We start from the raw sequence: 23,001 nt of genomic DNA, 5'->3' as shown, positions 1-23,001 counted from the left end.
TTCGGAACATTCCATCCCAAAGCAACAGAATATACATTCTTCTCTAGTGCACATGGAACATTCTCCAGAATAGACCACATCCTGGGTCATAAATCAGGTCTCAACCGGTATCAAAAGATTGGGATCATTCCCTGCATATTTACAGACCACAATGCTCTGAAGCTAGAACTCAATCACAAGAGGAAATTTGGGAAAGAACGCAAATACATGGAGACTAAACAGCATCCTTCTAAAAAATGAATGGGTCAACCAGGAAATTAAAGAAGAATGGAAAAAATTCATGGAAACAAATGATAATGAAAGCACAACGGTTCAAAATCTGTGGGACACAACAAAGGCAGTCCTGAGAGGAAAATATATAGCGGTACAAGCCTTTCTCAAGAAACAAGAAAGGTCTCAAATACACGACCTAACCCTACACCTAAAGGAGCTGGAGAAAGAACAACAAAGAAAGCCTAAACCCAGCAGGAGAAGAGAAATCATAAAGATCAGAGCAGAAATCAATGAAATAGAAACTAAAAAAAAACAATAGAACAAATCAACGAAACCAGGAGCTGGTTCTTTGAAAGAATTAATAAGATTGACAAACCCCTGGCCAGACTTATCAAAAAGAAAAGAGAAAGGACGCAAAGAAATAAAATCATGAATGAAAGAGGAGAGATCACAACCAACACCAAAGAAATACAAACAATTATAAGAACATACTATGAGCAACTCGACGCCAACAAGTTTGACAATCTGGAGGAAATGGATACATTTCTGGAGACATACAAACTACCACAACTGAACCAGGAAGAAATAGATAACCTGAACAGACCCATAACCAGTAAGGAGATTGAAACAGTCATCAAAAATCTCCAAACAAACAGAAGTCCAGGGCCAGACGGCTTCCCAGGGGAAATCTACCAAACATTTAAAGAAGAATTAATTCCTATTCTCCTGGAACTGTTCCAAAAAATAGAAATGGAAGGAAAACTTCCAAACTCATTCTATGAGGCCAGCATCACCTTGATCCCAAAACCAGACAAGGATCCCATCAAAAAAGAGAATTACAGACCAATATCCTGGATGAACACAGATGCGAAAATTCTCACCAAAATACTGGCCAATAGGATCCAAGAGGACATTAAAAGGATTATTCACCACGACCGAGTGGGATTTATTCCAGGGCTGCAAGGTTGGTTCAACATCCGCAAATCCATCAGTGTGATACAATACATTAATAAAAGAAAGAATAAGAACCATATGATACTCTCAAGAGATGCTGAAAAAGCATTTGACAAAGTGCAGCATCCCTTCCTGATTAAAACTCTTCAAAGTATAGGGATAGAGGGCACATACCTCAATATCATCAAAGCCATCTATGAAAAACCCACCGTAAATATCATGCTCAATGGAGAAAAACTGAAAGCTTTTCCGCTAAGGTCAGGAACACGGCAGGGATGTCCGTTATCACCACTGCTGTTCAACATAGTACTAGAAGTCCTAGCCTCAGCAATCAGACAACAAAAAGAAATTAAAGGCATCCAAATTGGCAAAGAAGAAGTCAAACTATCACTCTTTGCAGATGATATGATACTATATGTGGAAAACCCAAAAGGCTCCACTCCAAAACTGCTAGAACTTGTACAGGAATTCAGTAAAGTGTCAGGATATAAAGTCAATGCACAGAAATCAGTTGCATTTCTTTACACTAACAACAAGACAGAAGAAAGAGAAATTGAGGAGTCAGTCCCATTTACAATTGCACCCAAAACCATAAGACACCTAGGTATAAACCTAACCGAAGAGGCAAAGAATCTATACTCAGAAAACTATAAAGTACTCATGAAAGAAACTGAGGAAGACACAAAGAAATGGAAAAATGTTCCATGCTCATGGATCGGAAGAACAAATATTGTGAAAATGTCTATTCTACCTAAAGCAATCTACGCATTTAATGCAATCCCTATCAAAATCCCATCCATTTTTTTCAAAGAAATAGAACAAATAATCCTAAAATTTATAGGGAACCAGAAAAGACCTCGAATAGCCAAAGGAATTTGGAAAAGAAAGCCAAAGTTGGTGGCATCACAATTCCGGACTTCAAGCTCTATTACAAAGCTGTCATCATCAGACAGTATGGTACTGGCATAAAAACAGACATATAGATCAATGGAACAGAATAGAGAGCCCAGAAATAGACCCTCAACTCTATGGTCAACTAATCTTCAACAAAGCAGGAAGGAATGTCCAATGGAAAAAAGACAGCCTCTTCAACAAATGGTGCTGGGAAAATTGGACAGCCACATGCAGAAAAATGAAAGTGGACTATTTCCTTACACCACACATGAAAATAGACTCAGAATCGATGAAGGACCTCAATGTGAGAAAGGAATCCATCAAAATCCTTGAGGAGAATGCAGGCAGCAACCTCTTTGACCTCAACCACAGCAACTTCTTCCTAGGAACATCGCCAAAGGCAACAGAAGCAAGGGCAAAAATGAACTATTGGGACTTCATCAATTTAAAAGCTTTTCCACAGCAAAGGAAACAGTCAACAAAACCAAAAGACAACTGACAGAATGGGAGAAGATATTCATGAATGACATATCAGATAAAGGGCTAGTATCCAAAATCTATAAAGAACTTCTCAAACTCAACACCCAAAGAACAAATAATCCAATCAAGAAATGGGCAGATAACATGAACAGACACTTCTGCAAAGAAGGCATCCAGGTGGCCAACAGACACATGAAAAAGTGCTCCACTTCACTTGGCATCAGGGAAATACAAATCAAAACCACAATGAGATACCACCTCACACTAGTCAGAATGGCTAAAATTAACAAGTCAAGAAATGACAGATGCTGGTGAGGATACGGAGAGAGGGGAACCCTCCTACACTGCTGGCGGGAATGCAAGCTGGTGCAACCACTCTGGAAAACAGTGTGGAGGTTCCTCAAAAAACTGAAAATAGAGGGGCGCCTGGGTGGCTCAGTGGGTTAAAGCCGCTGCCTTCGGCTCAGGTCATGATCCCGGCGTCCTGGGATCGAGCCCCGCGTCGGGCTCTCTGCTCAGCAGGGAGTCTGCTTCCTCCCTTCTCTCTCTGCCTGCCTCTCTGCCTACTTGTGATCTGTCTGTCAAATAAATAAATAAAATCTTAAAAAAAAAAAAAAAAAAAAAAAAAAAAAAAAAAAAACTGAAAATAGAGCTACCCTATGATCCAGCGATTGCACTACTGGGTATATATCCTAAGGATACAAATGTGGTGTTCTGAAGGGGCACGTGCACCCGAATGTTTATAGCAGCAATGTCCACAATAGCCAAACTATGGAAAGAACCTAGATGTCAATCAACAGATGAATGGATAAAGAAGATGTGGTATATATACATAATGGAATACTATGCAGCCATCAAAAGAAATGAAATCTTGCCATTTGCGATGATGTGGATGGAACTAGAGGGTATCATGCTTAGCGAAATAAGTCACTCGGAGAAAGACAACTATCATATGATCTCCCTGATATGAGGAAGTGGAGATGCAATGTGGGGGGATTGGGGGGGGGGTAGGAAAAGAAAAAATGAAAGAAGATGGGATCGGGAGGGAGACAAACCATAAAAGACTCAATCTCCAAAACAGACTGAGGGTTGCTGGGGGGAGGGGGGACAGGAGAGGTGGTGGGGATATGGACATTGGGGCAGGTATGTGCTATGATGAGTGCTGTGAAATGTGTAAACCTGGTGATTCACAGACCTGTACCCCTGGGGATAAAAATACATTATATGTTTATTAAAATAAATAAATTTTTCAAAATGCAGATTCTGATTCAGCAGGCCTGGAATGGGGCCCAAGCTTCTCAATTCCAACAAATTCCCAGTTAGCCTCAATGTATTGAGACTGTGGGTCACACTTAGTGTTGCATTACACTAAATAACAACACAGTGTCAGTGTCAAACTTCCTGAATTTGTCCTTAGTTTTGGAATACATATGCCACGGTAATTAGAAATGAAGGGGGTCATGAAGAAATGGAACTTCAACTCAAATGGTTCAACAACAATAACAATAATAATGTAATAACTTCTATAGTTATACAAATGTTTATTGCATTATGTTGCAACCTTTCTGTGGTCTGAAATTTTTCAACAGAAAGGGTATTATGTAAATTAATATCAACAACCCTACAAAGGTTGCTATTTTGATTTCAATGATGCAGATGAGGAAACAGATGCCTGAAGAGATCAAATAACTTATGCACAATCATATTACTAGTAAAGTGCTGAAAGGTCATAAAGTAATAATATTCCTTGCTTTTAAATATACTATGACCTTGGGAAAGTAATAGCCTATCTAGGCCTCAGTTTCCTGATCCAGCTGAAAGGGTTGCACCAGACCAGATGATGTCTAGCATCTCAAACACCATGCTCTTCCCATAAGCCAATGCACCCTGCAACCACTACATCCTTCACACACTTCATCTGGGCAGGTCTTTTTTTTTCCCCCACTACTTTCACAGCAGAATAAAAGAGCAGAGGTAAACATACCCAAAAAACATATCCATATGACAGATATCAATGATATTTTGAATTGGTTAACTATATGAAATATAATCTCAAAAGTTAAAGAAGATCAGAGGGTAAACCACATATTCTCTCCAAGGAATAGCACTGTTCCTTATCTGGATACCAGACTTAGGTTTCACAAAAGTAGACATCAAAATGGTCTCAGTAAAGTAATGTATGCTTCCATCCTTTGAGGTCCTGCAAGGAAAATTGAAAGGAAAGCCTTCTCAAAGGCCAAAGGCTTTTTAAAAAATTTAATCCTAACTCTGAAACAACAATAACAAAAACAAAAGGTACCCATGAATAAAGGAAAGGAATTGAAGCAGAGGAAATCCTCCCAACAAATGGGGATCACAAACTGGGCTCAGATTTATTACTAAAGGAATGGTAATCACTTGGAAGAGCAGAAAAGGATAACCAGAAACTACCACAGGTTACTAGGAACCTGCACTTAATTTCCTTTTAGGCTGGGAAGTATCAACACTCTATATATACATCTAGATTCTAATAAGGCCTCATGATATGATATCTTCACATATAAAATGAAAAAATGTAGCCTAGTCAGAAGTTCCTAAAATTTGGTGGAGAGAGTCCAGGATGGCGGAGGAGTAGGAGGCCTTAATTCTGTCTAGTGCCATGAAATCAGCTAGATAACTATCAAATCATTTTGAACACCACTGAACTAAACCAGAGACCTAAAAAAAGAATTGCAACAATTCTCCAAATACAAAAGCAACCACTTTCTGCAAGAATGACAAGATGGGAAAACTCACCTCAAAAAAGAGAAAAAGAGGGCAATACTGACTGTCAGGTTCTTAATTAGTATAGATATAATTAAGATGTTGGAACTGGAATTCAGAATAACAATTATAAAGATAATATCTGGGCTTGAAAAAAGAAGACACTAGAGAATCCCTTTCTGGAGAAATAAAAGAACTAAAATTCAACAAAGTTGAAATCAAAAAGCTAATAATGAGATGCAATAAAAAATGGAGGCTCTAACTGCTAGGATAAATGAGATAGAAGAGAGAATTAGGACTATAGAAGATAAAATGATGCAGAACAAGCTGAGAACAAAGAGAAACTAACTGGATCACAATGGTAGAATTCTAGAGATACGTGATAACATAAAGTGAAATAATATTAGAATAACTGAGATCCCAGAAGAGAAAAGAGAGAAACGGGGAGGCAGAAGGTACACTGTACCAAATTATAGCAGAGAACTTCCCTAATCTGGGGAAGAAAGCAAGCATTCAAGTCCAGGAGGCACAGAGAACCCCCTTCAATACCAGTAAGTCAACACTCCAACATATAATAGTGAAACTTGCAAATCTCAGAGACAGAAAATCCTCAGAGCAGCTCGGGACAAGAGGTACATAACCTACAAAGGTAGAAACATTAGGCTGGCAGAAGACCTATCCTCAGAGACTTGGCAGGCCAGAAAGGAATGGCAAGATATATTTAGGGTGCTAAATGAGAAAAATATGAAGCTGAGAATACTTTACCCAGCCAGGCTGTCATTCAAAATAGAAGCGGAATAAAAAGCGTCCAGGACAAACAGACACTAAAATAATTTGTGACCACTAAACCAATCCTGTAAGAAATATTAAAATCCTTTAAACGGAGACAGAGCCTCAAAGTAACACAGACCAGAAAGGAACAGAGACAATATACAGAAACAGTGACTTTATATGTAATACAATAGCACTAAATTCCTCTTTCAATAGTTACTATGAATGTAAATGGGCTAACTGCCCAATCAAAAGACACAGGATATCAGAGTGGATAAAAAAAAGCAAGACCCATCTATATGCTTTCTGCAAGAGACTCATTTTAGACCCAAAGACACCTAAAGATTGAAAGTGAGGGGGTAGAAAACAATGTATCATGCTAATGGACATCAAAAGAAAGCTGAGGTAGCAGCTTTATATATCAGAAAAATTAGATTTTAAACCAAAGACCTAGTAAGAGATGAGGAAGGACACTATAATGGGAGCAGCCAATTATATAAAACAATGAATAACAAAATTAAAGAAACACAGTGATAATAATACAATAATCATAGGGGACTGTAACATCCCACTCACTGCAAAGGACAGATCATCTAAGCAGAAGATCAAAAGGAACAAGGGCTTTGAATGATACACTGGACCAGATGGACTTCATAGATATATCCATGGCATTCCAACCTAAAGCAACTGAATACACACTCTTCGCGAGTGCACATGGAACATTCTCCAGAATAGATCACAAACTGGATCATAAATCTGGTCTCAACCAGTACCAAAAGATTGGGATCATTCCCTGCATATTTTCACACCACAGTCCTTTGAAACTGGAACTCAATCCCAAGAGGAAGGTTGGAAAGAACTCAAATACATGGAGGTTAAAAAACATCCCACTAAGGAATGCATGGGTCAACCAGGAAATTAAAGAAGAGTTTTTAAAAATTCATGGAAACAAATGAAAATGAAAACACAACTGTTCAAAACCTTTGGGATGCAGCAAAGACAGCCCTAAGAGGAAAGTATATAGCAATAGAAGCCTTTCTCAAGAAACAAGAAAGGTCTCAAAAAAAACACAACCTAACCCTACACCTATAGGACCTGGAGAAAGAAGCAAATAAAGCCTAAACCCAGCAGGAGAAGAGAATTAATGAAAATCAGAGCAGAAATCAATGAAGTAGAAACAAAAACAACAGAGCAGAAAAACAAAACTAGGAGCTGGTTCTTTGAATGAATTAGTAAGATTGATTAACCCTTGGCCAAACTTATCAAAAAGAGAAGAGAAAGGACCCAAACAAGCAAAATCATTAATGAAGGAGGAGAGATCAAAACCAACCCCCCAAAAATACAAATACTTATATAATAACAGATTATGAGCAACCATATGCCAACAAACTGGACAATCTGGAAGAAATGGATGCATTCCAAGAAATGTATAAACTACCAAAACTGAAACAGAAGAAATAGAAAACCTGCACAAACACAAAACTAGCAAGGAAACTGAAGCAGTAATCAAAAATTTCTCAACAATAAATAAATTTTAAAAAAAGAATTCTCAACAAACAAGAGTCCAGGGCTAGACAGTTTCCCGGGTGAATTCTACCAAACAATTAAAGAAGAATTAATACCAATTCTTCTGAAGCTGTTTCAAAAACTAACAATGGAGGGAAATTTTCCAAACTGCTTCTGAGGCCAGCATTACCTTGATCCCAAAACCAGAAAAGACCCCACCAGAAAAGAGAATTATAGACCAATATTCCTGATGAACATGGATGCAAAATTCTCACCAAGATACCAGCCAACACTACATTAAAGGATCCAACAGTACATTAAAAGGATTACTCACCATGACCGAGTGATATTTATTCCTGGGCTGCAAGGTTGGTTCAAGAAATGCAAATCAATCAACATGCTCCCTTTCATTAATAAAAGAAAGGACAAGAACCATATGACTTTCTCAATAGATGTAGAAAAAACATTTGACAAACTACAGCATCCTTGCTTGATTAAAACTCTTCCCAGTGTAGGATAGAGGGACATGCCTCATATCATAAAAGCCATCTACAAAAAGCCCACCATGAATATCGTTCTCAATGGGGAAAAATGAGAATTTTCCCCTGAGGTCAGGAATACGACAGGGATGTCTACTATCACCACTGCTATTCAACATAGAGCTAGAAGTCCTAGCCTCAACAATCAGACAACAAAAAGAAATAAAAGTCATCTGAATCAGCAAAGAAGTAAAACTTTCACTCTTTAGAGATGACATGATACTCTATGTGGAAAACCCAAAAGACCTACACCAAAATTGCTAGGACTCATACAGAAATTCAGCAAAGTAGCAGGATATAAAATCAGTGCACAGGAATCAGCTGTATTTCTATACACCTAGAATGAGACAGAAGGAGGAGAAATTAAGAAGTTAATCCCATTTACAATTGGCATCCAAAACCATAAGATAAGTAGGAACAAACCTAACTAAAAAGGCAAAGTTTCTATACACAGAAAACTAAGGAACACTCATGAGAGAAATTAAGGAAAACACAAAGAAATGGAAAAAACATTCCATGCTCATGGATTGGAAGAACAAATATTGTTAACATGTCTATGCTACCTAGAGCAATCTACACATTCAATGCAATATTATCAAAATACCATCAACTTTTTTCAGAGCTGGAACAAATAATCCTAAAATTTGTATGGAACCAGAAACAACTCAAAATAGCCAAAGGAATGCTGAGAAATAAAACCAAAGCTGGTGGCATCACAATGCAGGACTTCAAGTTCTGTTACAAAGCTATAATCATCAAGAGAATATGCTACTGGCACAAAAACAGACACATAGATCAATGGAACAGAATAGAGAACCCAGAAATGGACCCTCAACTCTATGGCTAACTAATCTTTGACAAAGCAGGAAAGAATATCAAATGGAAAAAAGACAGTCTCTTCAACAAATGGTGCTGGGAAAAATTGGACAGCCACATGCAGAAGAAAGAAACTGGACCATTTCTTTATACCACACACAAAAATGGACTCAAAATGGATGAAAGAACTCAATGTGAGACAGGAATCTCTCAAAATCCTAGAGGAGAATGCAGACAGTGACCTCTTAGACCTCAGCCACAGCAACTTCTTGCTAGACACGTCTCCAAAGGCAAAGGAAACCAAGGCAAAAATGAACTATTGGGACTTCATCAAGATAAAAAGCTTTCACACAGCAAAGAAAACAGTCAACAAACTAAAAGACAACCTATGGAATGCGAGAAGGTACTTGCAAATGTCTTATCAGATAAATGGAAAATATCCCAGTTCTATAAAGAACTTAACTCAAACTCAATACCCACAGAACAAATAATCCAGTCAAGAAATCGGCAGAAGACATGAATAGATATATCTCCAAAGAAGACATCCAAATGGCCAACAGACACATGAAAAAGTGCTCAACATCACTCAGCATCAGAGAAATACAAATAAAAACCACAATGATGTACACCTCCCACTAGTCAGAATGGCTAAAATTAACCACTCAGGAAGCAACAGATGTTGGCAAGGATTCACAGAAAGGAGAACCCTCTTACACTGTTGGTGAGAATGCAAGCTAGTACAGCCTCTCTGGAAAACAGTATGAAGGTTCCTCCAGAAGTTGAAAATACAGCTACCCTATGACCCAGCAATTGCACTATAAGGTTTTACCCCAAAGATACAAATGTAGTGATCCAAAGTGGCACCTGCATCCCAGTGCTTATAGCAACGATGTCCACAATAGCCAAACAATGTAGGGAGCCCAGATGTTCATCGACAAATGAATGGATAAGGAAGATGTGGTATATACACATACACACATACACGCACAAACACACACATAATGGAATATTAATCAGCCATCAAAAAAAACAAACCTTGCCATTTGCAATGACATGGATGGAACAAGAGAGTGTTATGTTAAGTGAGATAAGTCAACCAGAGAAAGACAATTATCATATGATTTCACTCATATGTGCAATTTAAGAAATAAAACAAGAGGATCATAGGGGAAAGGAGGGAGAAAAAACAACTACAAAATCTGAAGAGACAAACCATAAGAAACTCTCAAACATAGGAAAAAAACTGGGTTGCCAGAGGGGATGGGGGTGGAGGGATGGAGTAACTGCGTGATGGACATTAAGGAGGGCACATGATGTAATAAGTACTGGTTATTATATAAGACTGATGAATCACGTAACTCTACCTCTGAAACTAATAATACACTATATGTTAATTAATTGAATTTAAATAAAATTTAAAAATAATTAAGTTCTTAAAATTCATCATCTCAAGACCTCTTTATACTAGTAAGAACTATTTATACATACTAGTAAAAACTATCCATAATGTTCTTTGGATCCCAAAGAAGTGTATGGATGTTTGTTTGTGTGGATTATGTCCACTGACATTCTTAGTGATAGAAATAAGAAACAAAATTTTAAAAAATATTTAACCACATTTTAGTTGATTAAAAATAACACATCCATTACATATTAACATGTTTTATAAAAAAACAATGGTTTTCCAAAACAAAAATAATTTAATGAGAGAAATGGCATTGTTTTCCATTTTGAAAAATTTCTTCAATGTCAGATTTAAGAGAAGGCAGCTGGATTCTCATATCAGCTTCTTCATTCAATCTGTTTCCATATTATGATATCCTATCACCTCTGGAAAACTCCTCTCTACAATTGTAAAAGAATGAGTGGGAAAGGCAATTATCATAAAAATAGCTATGACCTCAGAGATCCCTAAAAGGGTCTCAGGGGACCCCCATTCACACTTTGAGAATCCTTGTCTTAGGAGCTAATAAACCTGATTAACACAATTAAAATTATCATGCTCACCAGACACTGTTTGGGAGAACTATATTAATACGGACAAAGATTCCTCATCCTCAGCACTCTTGACATCCTGATCATTCTTATTGGAGGCAGCACCCCATGCATGGTTAGCAGTATCTCTAGCCTCTACCCACTAGATACACATAGCAGGCCCACTCAGTTCTAACAATCAAAAATGTTTCCACGCATTGCCAAATTTCCCTAGCGACTGAGATCCACCACTATACATCTAGAGAAACATGCTAGTGTTATGCCTCAGAGCTCAGTATTTGTTAGTAATGGCTTGTCTTCAGAGGCAGAGGACACAAAACTGCAGAGATACTAAACAATTTCTGGAGCAAGAAGTGTGCCCAAGCAGGTTTCAGCAGATTGGAAACAAACAGACCGGAAATACAGGGTTGAAAAGAAAAAACTGTCAGGCCAGTACTTGAACCTGTATAAAAACAGCCACACAAGTACAGTACGAGAACATATGCCTCAGGCACAGCCATGAGTAGTCAATGTGGACAGTATGGCTTGGGTGAAGCCTCCACCTGTCATGACTGGCAAGCTGAGGACATCTCCAACAGGATTGACAGATAGAACATGTAGAGCAAGGAAGATGTTAATCTCAACTGCATTCCTTACTGACTGCACCACACAAGAGCAACTCAACGAAATTCTGACAGTATTTACCGAGATGGCATCAGACCCCACAGGTTAAGGGCTCAGTCCCATGAGACTGCATCCCCCAACCCCTGCTTCAGATGCCAGATTGTAAGACCAGGTTTTAATCCGGGATCCTGACTGGCTATAAATCAGAGGCTCACATGATCCACTTCTTGGGCTCAATTAATTTGCTAGAGCAGTTCACAGAATTCAGGAAACCTGTTTACTCACTAGATTACCAGTTTATTACAAAGGATATGAAAGGATGTAAATCAAAAGCCAGATGAAAAGATACCTAGGGTAAGGTGCCAAACAAAGGAATTCTGTTCTCATGGAGTCTGGGATCTGGTGCTGTGACATGTGGGAAGCTTTGTGGCTTCCCTCTGCTTTTGGGTTCATTATGAAGGCTTCATGACATAGGCATCATTGCTTAAATTACTAGCCACTAGTGACTGATTCAACCTCCACCCTCTCTCTTCAACCCTAAATCAGGGGTTAGGGCTGAAAGTTTCAATACTCTATTCACTGTTGGCTCTTCTGGCAGAGTCCCCATGCTTAGGTACTTTACAAAAGTCACCTCATTTATATAAGCCCACTTGTGGCAGAGAAAGCTTTTCAGGAATAATAAGACTCCCATTTTACCTGAAGTGATTCAGGGACTGAGGACAAGAGACCGAACTCAACAAAGATGTTCCCATTGCTCTTACGGCTCAGGAAATTCCAAGAATTCTGGGAACTGGGAGCCAGGAATGGTGGACAAAGACCAAAGGGATATCACTTGCTATAAAACACAGCACAATGTGACTAGGAAGGTGGGAAACTGAAAACAAAGTCATGCAATTTACGAGTCACCTAATTCTAAAAACACTATGATGTGAAAGAGGGATTTATCTTTTACTTGGCCTGGAGATTAAAACCAGGCCTAATGGGTTAAGAATTTAAGAAGGCATACGTCAACAGAATACTTCTGAACTAATGAAGTTACATAACTCTTGGCAGTGAATTTGGGAGACGAGGAGTTCCATGTCACCAAAGTTTTACCAAGTCCTACAAAGGTAAGACTAGGCTGGGCTTGAAGAGTTGACCCATGAACCCATGAATGAGAAAGTATTTTCCCCTCCCCCAAAAGATAGTCTCACTCGCCAAGCTATTTGAGCCAAGTGCTTGACTCCTCAATATAGAAACAAGCATGTCAAGCTGACCTGTCACCCTTTTCTGCAAGACAGGGTAACCTTTCCACAACCCCTGTGATAAATTCACACTGTACCATGCTGACACCTGAGCTCCCTTAATTCCCGCTGCAAGTTGGCCATGCTCTGAGTTCTCTTTAGGTCCCAGATACACAGCTAATGTGACACAGGGGTGGCCCTGACTGTAATGGAGTAATCTCGTCTTACCACTCCTTCTATTCTGGTTTTCCCTTTGCAGTGGAAGAACGTGTCAGATATCATATACGAAAAAGCTTTGTGAACTGTTAACATTTCATAAATGCACTTATTAAACATAAAGTTATCCTTATTTGGCTTCTGAAATAGTGATCTTACAGCTCTTCAGCCATGAATATAGAGATGTTTGTTGAAGAGCATAATGATTAACCCTCTTGGAGTTTCCTAAGAGCCACAGCACCTATAGGCATTTTAACCTTATTTTCCTATGTCCTACTACGCAAAAATAGGTAAATAAAACAGAACAACAACAAAAAAACCATACAGGTGGGGGGAGGAGTGAAGATGGCGGAGAAGTAGCAGGCTGAGACGACATCGGGTAGCAGGAGATCAGCAAGATAGCTTATCAAACCATTGTGAACACCTACAAATCCAACAGGAAATCAAAGAGAAGAAGAGCAACAATTCTAGAAACTGAAAATCGATCACTTTCTGAACGGTAGGACCTGTGGAGAAGTGAATCCAAAGTGACAGGAAGACAGACCGTGGGGGTAGGGGCCGGATCCCAGCAAACAGCGGAGCAACGGAGCACAAAATCAGGACTTCTAAAAGTCTGCTCCACAGAGGGACATCGCTCCAGAGGCTAAACCAGGGGGAAGCCCAAGCACGGTCAGCGTAACCCCAGGTCCCGCGGGGTCACAGAAGGACCGGGGGTGTCTGAGTGCCGCAGAGCCCGTAGGTATTAGACCGGGGAAGCCGGCTACAGACACAAAGCCGAGGAGTGCGCTCTCAGCCCAGGGTTACCTTGTGCCGGTTGCAGGCTGGGTGGGCTCGGAATGTGGTCAGAGGCCACAGAGACAAAAGCGATAGGGCGCTTTTCTCCAAGTGCCAGCAACTGACTGATTTCCTCCAGGTGCGACCGGAGGCCAGGGAGGCAGGGGTGGTTGGGCGATTTTCTCTGAGGGTGCACTGAGGAGCGAGTGGGACCCCAAGTTCTCGGCTCCTCCAAGACGGAGATTGGGAGGCCGCCATCTTCATTCCCGTCCTCCGGAACTCTACGGAAAGCGCTCAGGGAACAAAAGCTACCGAAAGCAAACCCGAGCAGATTACTTAGCCCGGCCCCTGAGAAGGGCGGTGCAATTCCGCCTGGGGCAAAGACACCTGAGAATCACTACAACGGGACCCTCTCCCAGAAGATCAACAAGAAACCCAGCCAAGACCAACTTCACTCACCAAGAACAGCGGAATTCTAGAGGAGGGGAAAAGCAAATCTTATCTGGACAAAATGACAAGGCAGAAAAACTCACCACAAAAAAAAGAACAAGAGGCAGTACCGAAGGCTGGGGGCCCAATCAATATGGACATTGGTAATATGACAGATCCAGAGTTCAGAAAGACGATTCTCAAGGTTCTACCCGGGCTCGAAAAAGGCATAGAAGATATTAGACAAACCCTCTCCGGAGAGATAAAAGCCCTTTCTGGAGAAATAAAAGAACTAAAATCTAACCAAGTTCAAATCAAAAAAGCATTTAATGAGGTGCAATCAAAAATGGAAGCTCTTACTGCTAGGATAAATGAGGCAGAAGAAAGAATTAGTGACATAGAAGACCAAATGACAGAAGCTGAGCAAAAGAGAGACAAACAAATACTGGACCACGAGGTGAGAAATCGAGAGATAAGCGACACCATAAGATGACACAACATTAGAATAATTGGGGGTCCAGGAGAAGAAGAAAGAGAGAGGGGAGCAGAAGGTATATTGGAGACAATTATTGGAGAGAATTTCCCTAATATGGCAAAGGGAACAAACATCAAAATCCAGGAGATGCTAAGAACGCCCCTCAAAATCAATAAAAAAAGGTCCACACCCCGTCACCTGATAGTAAAATTTACAAGTCTTAGCGACAAACAGAAAATCCTGAAAGCAGCCCGGGAAAAGAAGTCTGTAACATACAAGGGTAAAAACATTAGATTGGCAGCGGACCTATCCACAGAGACCTGGCAGGCCAGAAAGAACGGGCATGATATATTCAGAGCACTAAACGAGAAAAACACGCGGCCAAGAATACTATATCCAGCTAGGCTATCATTGAAAATAGAAGGAGAGATAAAGAGCTTCCAGGACAAACAAAAGCTGAAAGAACTTGCAAACACCAAACCAGCTCCACAGGAAGTATTGAAAGGGGTCCTCTAAGCAAAGAGAGACCCTAAAAGTAGTAGATCACAAAGGAACAGAGAAAATATACAGTAACAGTCACCTTACAGGCAATACAATGGCACTAAATTCATATCTCTCAATAGTCACCCTGAATGTTAATGGGCTAAATGCCACAATCAAAAGACACAGGGTATCAGAATGGATAAAAAAACAAAACCCATCATTATGCTGCCTACAAGAAACTCATTTTAGACCCGAAGACACCTCCAGATTTAAAGTGAGGGGGTGGAAAACAATGTACCATGCTAACGGACATCAGAAGAAAGCTGGGGTGGCAATCCTTCTATCAGATCAATTGGATTTTAAGCCAAAGACTATAATAAGAGATGACGAACACTATATCATACTCAAAGGGTCTGTCCAACAAGAAGACCTAACAATCTTAAATATCTATGCCCCTAACATGGGAGCAGCCAACTACATAAACCAATTAATAACAAAATCAAAGAAATACATCGACAGGAATACAATAATAGCAGGGGACTTTAACACTCCCCTCACTGAAATGGACAGATCATCTAAGCAAAAGATCAACAAGTTAATAAAGGCCTTAAATGACACACAGGACCAGATGGACATCACAGATATATTCGGAACATTCCATCCCAAAGCAACAGAATATACATTCTTCTCTAGTGCACATGGAACATTCTCCAGAATAGACCACATCCTGGGTCATAAATCAGGTCTCAACCGGTATCAAAAGATTGGGATCATTCCCTGCATATTTATAGACCACAATGCTCTGAAGCTAGAACTCAATCACAAGAGGAAATTTGGGAAAGAACGCAAATACATGGAGACTAAACAGCATCCTTCTAAAAAATGAATGGGTCAACCAGGAAATTAAAGAAGAATGGAAAAAATTCATGGAAACAAATGATAATGAAAGCACAACGGTTCAAAATCTGTGGGACACAACAAAGGCAGTCCTGAGAGGAAAATATATAGTGGTACAAGCCTTTCTCAAGAAACAAGAAAGGTCTCAAATACACAACCTAACCCTACACCTAAAGGAGCTGGAGAAAGAACAACAAAGAAAGCCTAAACCCAGCAGGAGAAGAGAAATCATAAAGATCAGAGCAGAAATCAATGAAACAGAAACTAAAAAAAACAATAGAACAAATCAACGAAACCAGGAGCTGGTTCTTTGAAAGAATTAATAAGATTGACAAACCCCTGGCCAGACTTATCAAAAAGAAAAGAGAAAGGACGCAAAGAAATAAAATCATGAATGAAAGAGGAGAGATCACAACCAACACCAAAGAAATACAAACAATTATAAGAACATACTATGAGCAACTCGACGCCAACAAGTTTGACAATCTGGAGGAAATGGATACATTTCTGGAGACATACAAACTACCACAACTGAACCAGGAAGAAATAGATAACCTGAACAGACCCATAACCAGTAAGGAGATTGAAACAGTCATCAAAAATCTCCAAACAAACAGAAGTCCAGGGCCAGACGGCTTCCCAGGGGAAATCTACCAAACATTTAAAGAAGAATTAATTCCTATTCTCCTGGAACTGTTCCAAAAAATAGAAATGGAAGGAAAACTTCCAAACTCATTCTATGAGGCCAGCATCACCTTGATCCCAAAACCAGACAAGGATCCCATCAAAAAAGAGAATTACAGACCAATATCCTGGATGAACACAGATGCGAAAATTCTCACCAAAATACTGGCCAATAGGATCCAAGAGGACATTAAAAGGATTATTCACCACGACCGAGTGGGATTTATTCCAGGGCTGCAAGGTTGGTTCAACATCCGCAAATCCATCAGTGTGATACAATACATTAATAAAAGAAAGAATAAGAACCATATGATACTCTCAAGAGATGCTGAAAAAGCATTTGACAAAGTGCAGCATCCCTTCCTGATTAAAACTCTTCAAAGTGTAGGGATAGAGGGCACATACCTCAATATCATCAAAGCCATCTATGAAAAACCCACCGTAAATATCATGCTCAATGGAGAAAAACTGAAAGCTTTTCCGCTAAGGTCAGGAACACGGCAGGGATGTCCGTTATCACCACTGCTGTTCAACATAGTACTAGAAGTCCTAGCCTCAGCAATCAGACAACAAAAAGAAATTAAAGGCATCCAAATTGGCAAAGAAGAAGTCAAACTATCACTCTTTGCAGATGATATGATACTATATGTGGAAAACCCAAAAGGCTCCACTCCAAAACTGCTAGAACTTGTACAGGAATTCAGTAAAGTGTCAGGATATAAAGTCAATGCACAGAAATCAGTTGCATTTCTTTACACTAACAACAAGACAGAAGAAAGAGAAATTGAGGAGTCAGTCCCATTTACAATTGCACCCAAAACCATAAGATACCTAGGTATAAACCTAACCAAAGAGGCAAAGAATCTATACTCAGAAAACTATAAAGTACTCATGAAAGAAACTGAGGAAGACACAAAGAAATGGAAAAATGTTCCATGCTCGTGGATCGGAAGAACAAATATTGTGAAAATGTCTATTCTACCTAAAGCAATCTACGCATTTAATGCAATCCCTATCAAAATCCCATCCATTTTTTTCAAAGAAATAGAACAAATAATCCTAAAATTTATAGGGAACCAGAAAAGACCTCGAATAGCCAAAGGAATATTGAAAAAGAAAGCCAAAGTTGGTGGCATCACAATTCCGGACTTCAAGCTCTATTACAAAGCTGTCATCATCAAGACAGTATGGTACTGGCATAAAAACAGACATATAGATCAATGGAACAGAATAGAGAGCCCAGAAATAGACCCTCAACTCTATGGTCAACTAATCTTCAACAAAGCAGGAAGGAATGTCCAATGGAAAATAGACAGCCTCTTCAACAAATGGTGCTGGGAAAATTGGACAGCCACATGCAGAAAAATGAAAGTGGACTATTTCCTTACACCACACACGAAAATAGACTCAGAATCGATGAAGGACCTCAATGTGAGAAAGGAATCCATCAAAATCCTTGAGGAGAATGCAGGCAGCAACCTCTTTGACCTCAACCGCAGCAACTTCTTCCTAGGAACATCGCCAAAGGCAACAGAAGCAAGGGCAAAAATGAACTATTGGGACTTCATCAATTTAAAAGCTTTTCCACAGCAAAGGAAACAGTCAACAAAACCAAAAGACAACTGACAGAATGGGAGAAGATATTTGCAAACGACATATCAGATAAAGGGCTAGTATCCAAAATCTATAAAGAGCTTATCAAACTCAACATCCAGAGAACAAATAATCCAATCAAGAAATGGGCAGAGGACATGAACAGACATTTCTGCAAAGAAGACATCCAGATGGCCAACAGACACATGAAAAAGTGCTCCACATCACTTGGCATCAGGGAAATACAAATCAAAACCACAATGAGATACCACCTCACACTAGTCAGAATGGCTAAAATTAACAAGTCAAGAAATGACAGATGCTGGTGAGGATGCGGAGAGAGGGGAACCCTCCTACACTGCTGGTGGGAATGCAAGCTGGTGCAACCACTCTGGAAAACAGTGTGGAGGTTCCTCAAAAAACTGAAAATAGAGCTACCCTATGACCCAGCGACTGCACTACTGGGTATATATCCTAAAGATACAAACGTGGTGCTCTGAAGGGGCACGTGCACCCAAATGTTTAGAGCAGCAATGTCCACAATAGCCAAACTATGGAAAGAACCTAGATGTCCATCAACAGATGAATGGATAAAGAAGATGTGGTATATATACATAATGGAATACTATGCAGCCATCAAAAGAAATGAAATCTTGCCATTTGCGGCAACACGGATGGAACTAAAGGATATTATGCTTAGCGACGTAAGTCAATAGGAGAAAGACAACTATCATATGATCTCTTTGATATGAGGAAGTGGAGATGCAATGTGGGGGGGTTGGGGGGAGGTAGGAAAAGAAAAAATGAAAGAAGATGGGATCGGGAGGAAGACAAACCATAAAAGACTCAATCTCCAAAAACAGACTGAGGGTTGCTGGGAGGAGGGGGGGACGGGAGAGGGTGGTGGGGCTATGGACATTGGGGAGGGTATGGGCTATGATGAGTGCTGTGAAATGTGTAAACCTGGTGATTCACAGACCTGTACCCCTGGGGATAAAAATATATTATATGTTTATTAAAATAAATTAATTTAAAAAAAAAACCATACAGGTACTATAGTAGTAATACTGAGCACTGCTCCAAGAGACCCAAGAGTCCCACTGATAATAAAGTCTGTGTGTTGGCGAACAGTTGCGGGGGGCGGGGGGGAGGGGAAGGTAGGTGGAAATTTTAGGCAACTGGTGAAAGCTGACTAAAGCTGTAAACTAATGTCAACTTGGGGGGAATAAAATGAGAAATTAACTAACCACCTACAGAGCCGGCACTGTATTTTCACTTTTAGAGTTATTATTATTGTATGAAAATAGGCAGATAATGTGTTGCTTTTTAAATATGTAACCTTTAAAAATATTCTCTTTTCTACCTAAAAGAACATTCTTCTGGAAGTCAATAGGGACACAGAAGTTACTAAACCAATTCAGTGAAATGGTGGGACATTCCTTCTGTTGATTGCTGCGTAACAGCCCTCTCCAAAGCCTCGGAGTTTCAAACCCAGGGGTCACCAAGATCTAAAGTTAGGAAACAGATTCTCTTATCTTGATGGAAGGAATGTAAAGGAATTTGTGCTCATCTTTATGTAATCTGTCATAAAGAGACACATTTATTTCATTTCTTCATCTGATACCCTGTACAACCAGATGATAGTTTGGATACAAGCAAAATAACCATTCCCAAAGCAATTTCACAATGTAAGCACTCTGCCATAAACGTGCTCAGTAGGTCATACATACAAATACTTCTCTCATCACTGCTTCACGTTTTTGTCATCTAAAGACAAAATGGCTCTGATAGGCCTTCATTCATGGAAGGACATGGAAGAATGTAAGGAGCTCAAACTCAAAAAAGAATCGGACTCATGGTTAAGGTTCTTCAAACTGAAGTCTGACCTCTCTAGCAATTTCCAGTTTCTTCCAGTCGCTGAGTCAAGTTGACAGATATTTTTACACTGTGAGATATGGAACAAGAGTATTTATTTATTCCATAATGTAAATTTAAGTATGTGGTAGTTGGCTTTAAGTCAAACAAGGGGACTATAAATGAACGATAATGTCCCTGTCTTAATAACACTGTTGATGAGGGTACTGACACATAATACCAGAAAAATACTGAGTCCTCTCCTCCACCCCTCGAAGATAATCATCGCCAAAAGCTTCTTTGATTTCTTCTAAGAAAATTTTAAAAGTTGTCTATGTATATGCCTGCATACACAAACAAACACACACACACACACACACACACACACACAATTTCTAGGTACGTATTTTAACACACAGAAGATCCTAACAGAGATACAGTTCCAAGCCTCAATTTTTAACTATTCAACTATTAACTGAATGCTTACTACGGAACATACAATGTTCTGGACCTTAGAAATAAATAAGCATGAAGGCCCTGAGGGAGAAATGTGCCCGGCATGTTCCAGGAATGCCAAAGAGGCCATGATGACCATGAGTCATGAGGGTATGAAAGAAAAGTTGGGTCAGTGAGTAGGATGAGATTTTTTAAGTTTAATTCAGAGTGAGGGAGTACACACCAGTGTTTTAGATATCATTCAGTTTCACTGTGTTCATTTACTAGTGCCATATAAGAAATTACCACAAACTCAAAGCCTAAAAACAACACATTTACCAATACTGTGTTTTCTGACTTGTGATGTGTATGAGAAAGATACCATCTCTCTCAGAGCCTCCAAGAATCAGGAGTCCAGGCACATCTTAACTGGGTCCCTCTGCTCAGGTCCTCAACTCATGAAGCCATAATCAAAAGTATCTGCCAGCCAGCATTACAGAGGCCAAACTGGGGATAAATCGGCTTCCCTACTCATTTGGGTTGTTGGCAGAACTGATTTCCTTTCAGTCAGGACTGAGGGTTCTGACTTTTTGATGAACAGGGCTGGAGGCCCCCAGTTCTCTGCATTGTCAAGGTCCTCTCTGAAGGCAGTGCCCAACATGACTATCTGCTTCTTCCAGGCCACCAAGAACCTCTGTCTCTAGTCTGCTCCCATAGAGTCTTCTATAACAAAACCATCATAGGGAAAACTGCCCCTCACCCCAGATTCTACTGGTGAGAATCAAGCCATAGGTCCCACAGGCATCCAAGGGCCTAGACCACTGAGCCACCTTAGCGCACGTCCACCATGCTTGGTATCAGTGCTTATGAGTCCATTCTTGTTAATGGGTTGCTGAGCATTTCTCCTTATGGCCATCCCATAATTTATTTAACCCTCTTCCCTGCCACTGAAGGCTTTTTCTGATTTTTTTTTTAAGTCTTTCATACAATTTTATTTTCTCCCTTCAACCATAATGATAGGATATCCAAACTTGGTCTTAACCAGAGGGTCTGTAAACACAGGCTTATTCAGCCCACTTACAGGCAAGGCAAATGCTGCTTCTTGAAATGGTCCAACCATGGTACCTGTGGTCATCCACCCCTAATCACCCCCATGCCTGGCTTTATCTTCACTATACTGTGTGGCCACTTCACTGAATCTCATTTCAGACTTTAACTTTTCCATGGCTTCCATGACTTTGGAATGTTTTTCCACACAGAATGTGTATGACCTTTACTGCATTATCACCATCTTTGGGACCCTGTGCCTTCTTGTCAGAACTGTCACTCCCAGAGGCTGATCCCCTCTCGCCCCTTTCCTAGAACCACTTTTTCCCTTGGGCAGCATCTTTGAAACTTGCGGCAGAACGCTCAACCCATTTCTGATTTTTGCACTGAGGTATGGTGGACATGCAATAGCAGTGAATATGCTCTACATTTTGTGCAAAATCTTGACACTTAATCCTTTGAGTCCTTTGCAACAGAGAGATGGCTTCAAAGCAGGAGGTCATTCTAAGCCTTGCTGGACACGCAAACCATCACAAAAAGTCTGTTCCAGCTCACATATACTCATTTCCTCCTCCAGGAGATTTCCCTCAATTCTCGGTGGAACTTTCTAACTTTCTTCAAAGAGGTGTTCTTCATCTCTTCATTTAACCTTACACACTGGTGATTTATCTCTTCTTGATTTAGGCTTACATCAGGCAATTCATCTTTTCAGATAACATTGATAATAGGGCCTGCTCTCCCACTGTATTTTCTGATGGCTTGTGGTATATACGGAAGCCATTGATTTTGGTAATTACTTTTAATCCTTCATCCCAGTGAATCATTTTAGTGTATGTAAGAGCTCTTCAATCTGCTCTCTGGGGCTATCTATGTGTACAATCACACCCGTAAATAATGCAAACTTTCCCCCTTCCAGTTTCCAAACCACCTCATATTGCTTTCTCGCTTTTCTTGTCTAATAATTCTAGGACAACAGTTAATTAGTAACAGTGAGCCAAGTCACAATTTCAACATTCTGTGTTTCAGTAAGTAAACAGAATACTACTAACTTAAGGAATAAAATACACATTTTAGATCATTTTAAGGACGTATCCACAAATTTCTGTTTTACTAGAATACTTCCCTAGGAATTACATAGATTCTGTCACATGCTTTTAGGCATCGGCTATAAGATTTTTTCCTTTGACTTAATAATATGATATATTAATGTATTTCATAATATTGAGCCACCCTTAGACTTCAGAGATAAAGTCAACTTAGACTGAAATATTACACAAAGTATTGCTATTATTTCTTGATGTATTATTTAAGGTCTCTGCACAATATGCTTAAGTAAAATCGATCTACAACTTTATCTCCAACTGGCTTCAGCTCTGGT

The 23,001-nt window shown here is 39.7% G+C and overlaps 1 protein-coding gene and 1 pseudogene across 3 annotated transcripts in view; both read right to left on the bottom strand.

Annotated features, from left to right (window-relative positions):
• ARHGAP10 (Rho GTPase activating protein 10) overlaps positions 1-23,001 on the bottom strand; it is a 340,466-nt gene that overhangs the window by 73,188 nt on the left and 244,277 nt on the right. The gene's annotated exons all lie outside the window — the stretch shown is intronic.
• LOC308339233 (peptidyl-prolyl cis-trans isomerase NIMA-interacting 4-like) lies at positions 21,568-21,963 on the bottom strand (annotated as a pseudogene). Its single transcript has one exon. The product of its transcript is annotated as a peptidyl-prolyl cis-trans isomerase NIMA-interacting 4-like (transcript).

The sequence above is a fragment of the Martes martes genome (assembly GCF_963455335.1).
Source record: "Martes martes genome assembly, chromosome: 2".
Taxonomy (NCBI): Eukaryota; Metazoa; Chordata; class Mammalia; order Carnivora; family Mustelidae; genus Martes; species Martes martes.
The sequence above is the reverse complement of the archived record's forward strand: the minus strand, read 5'-3'. Positions and strand labels throughout refer to the sequence as shown.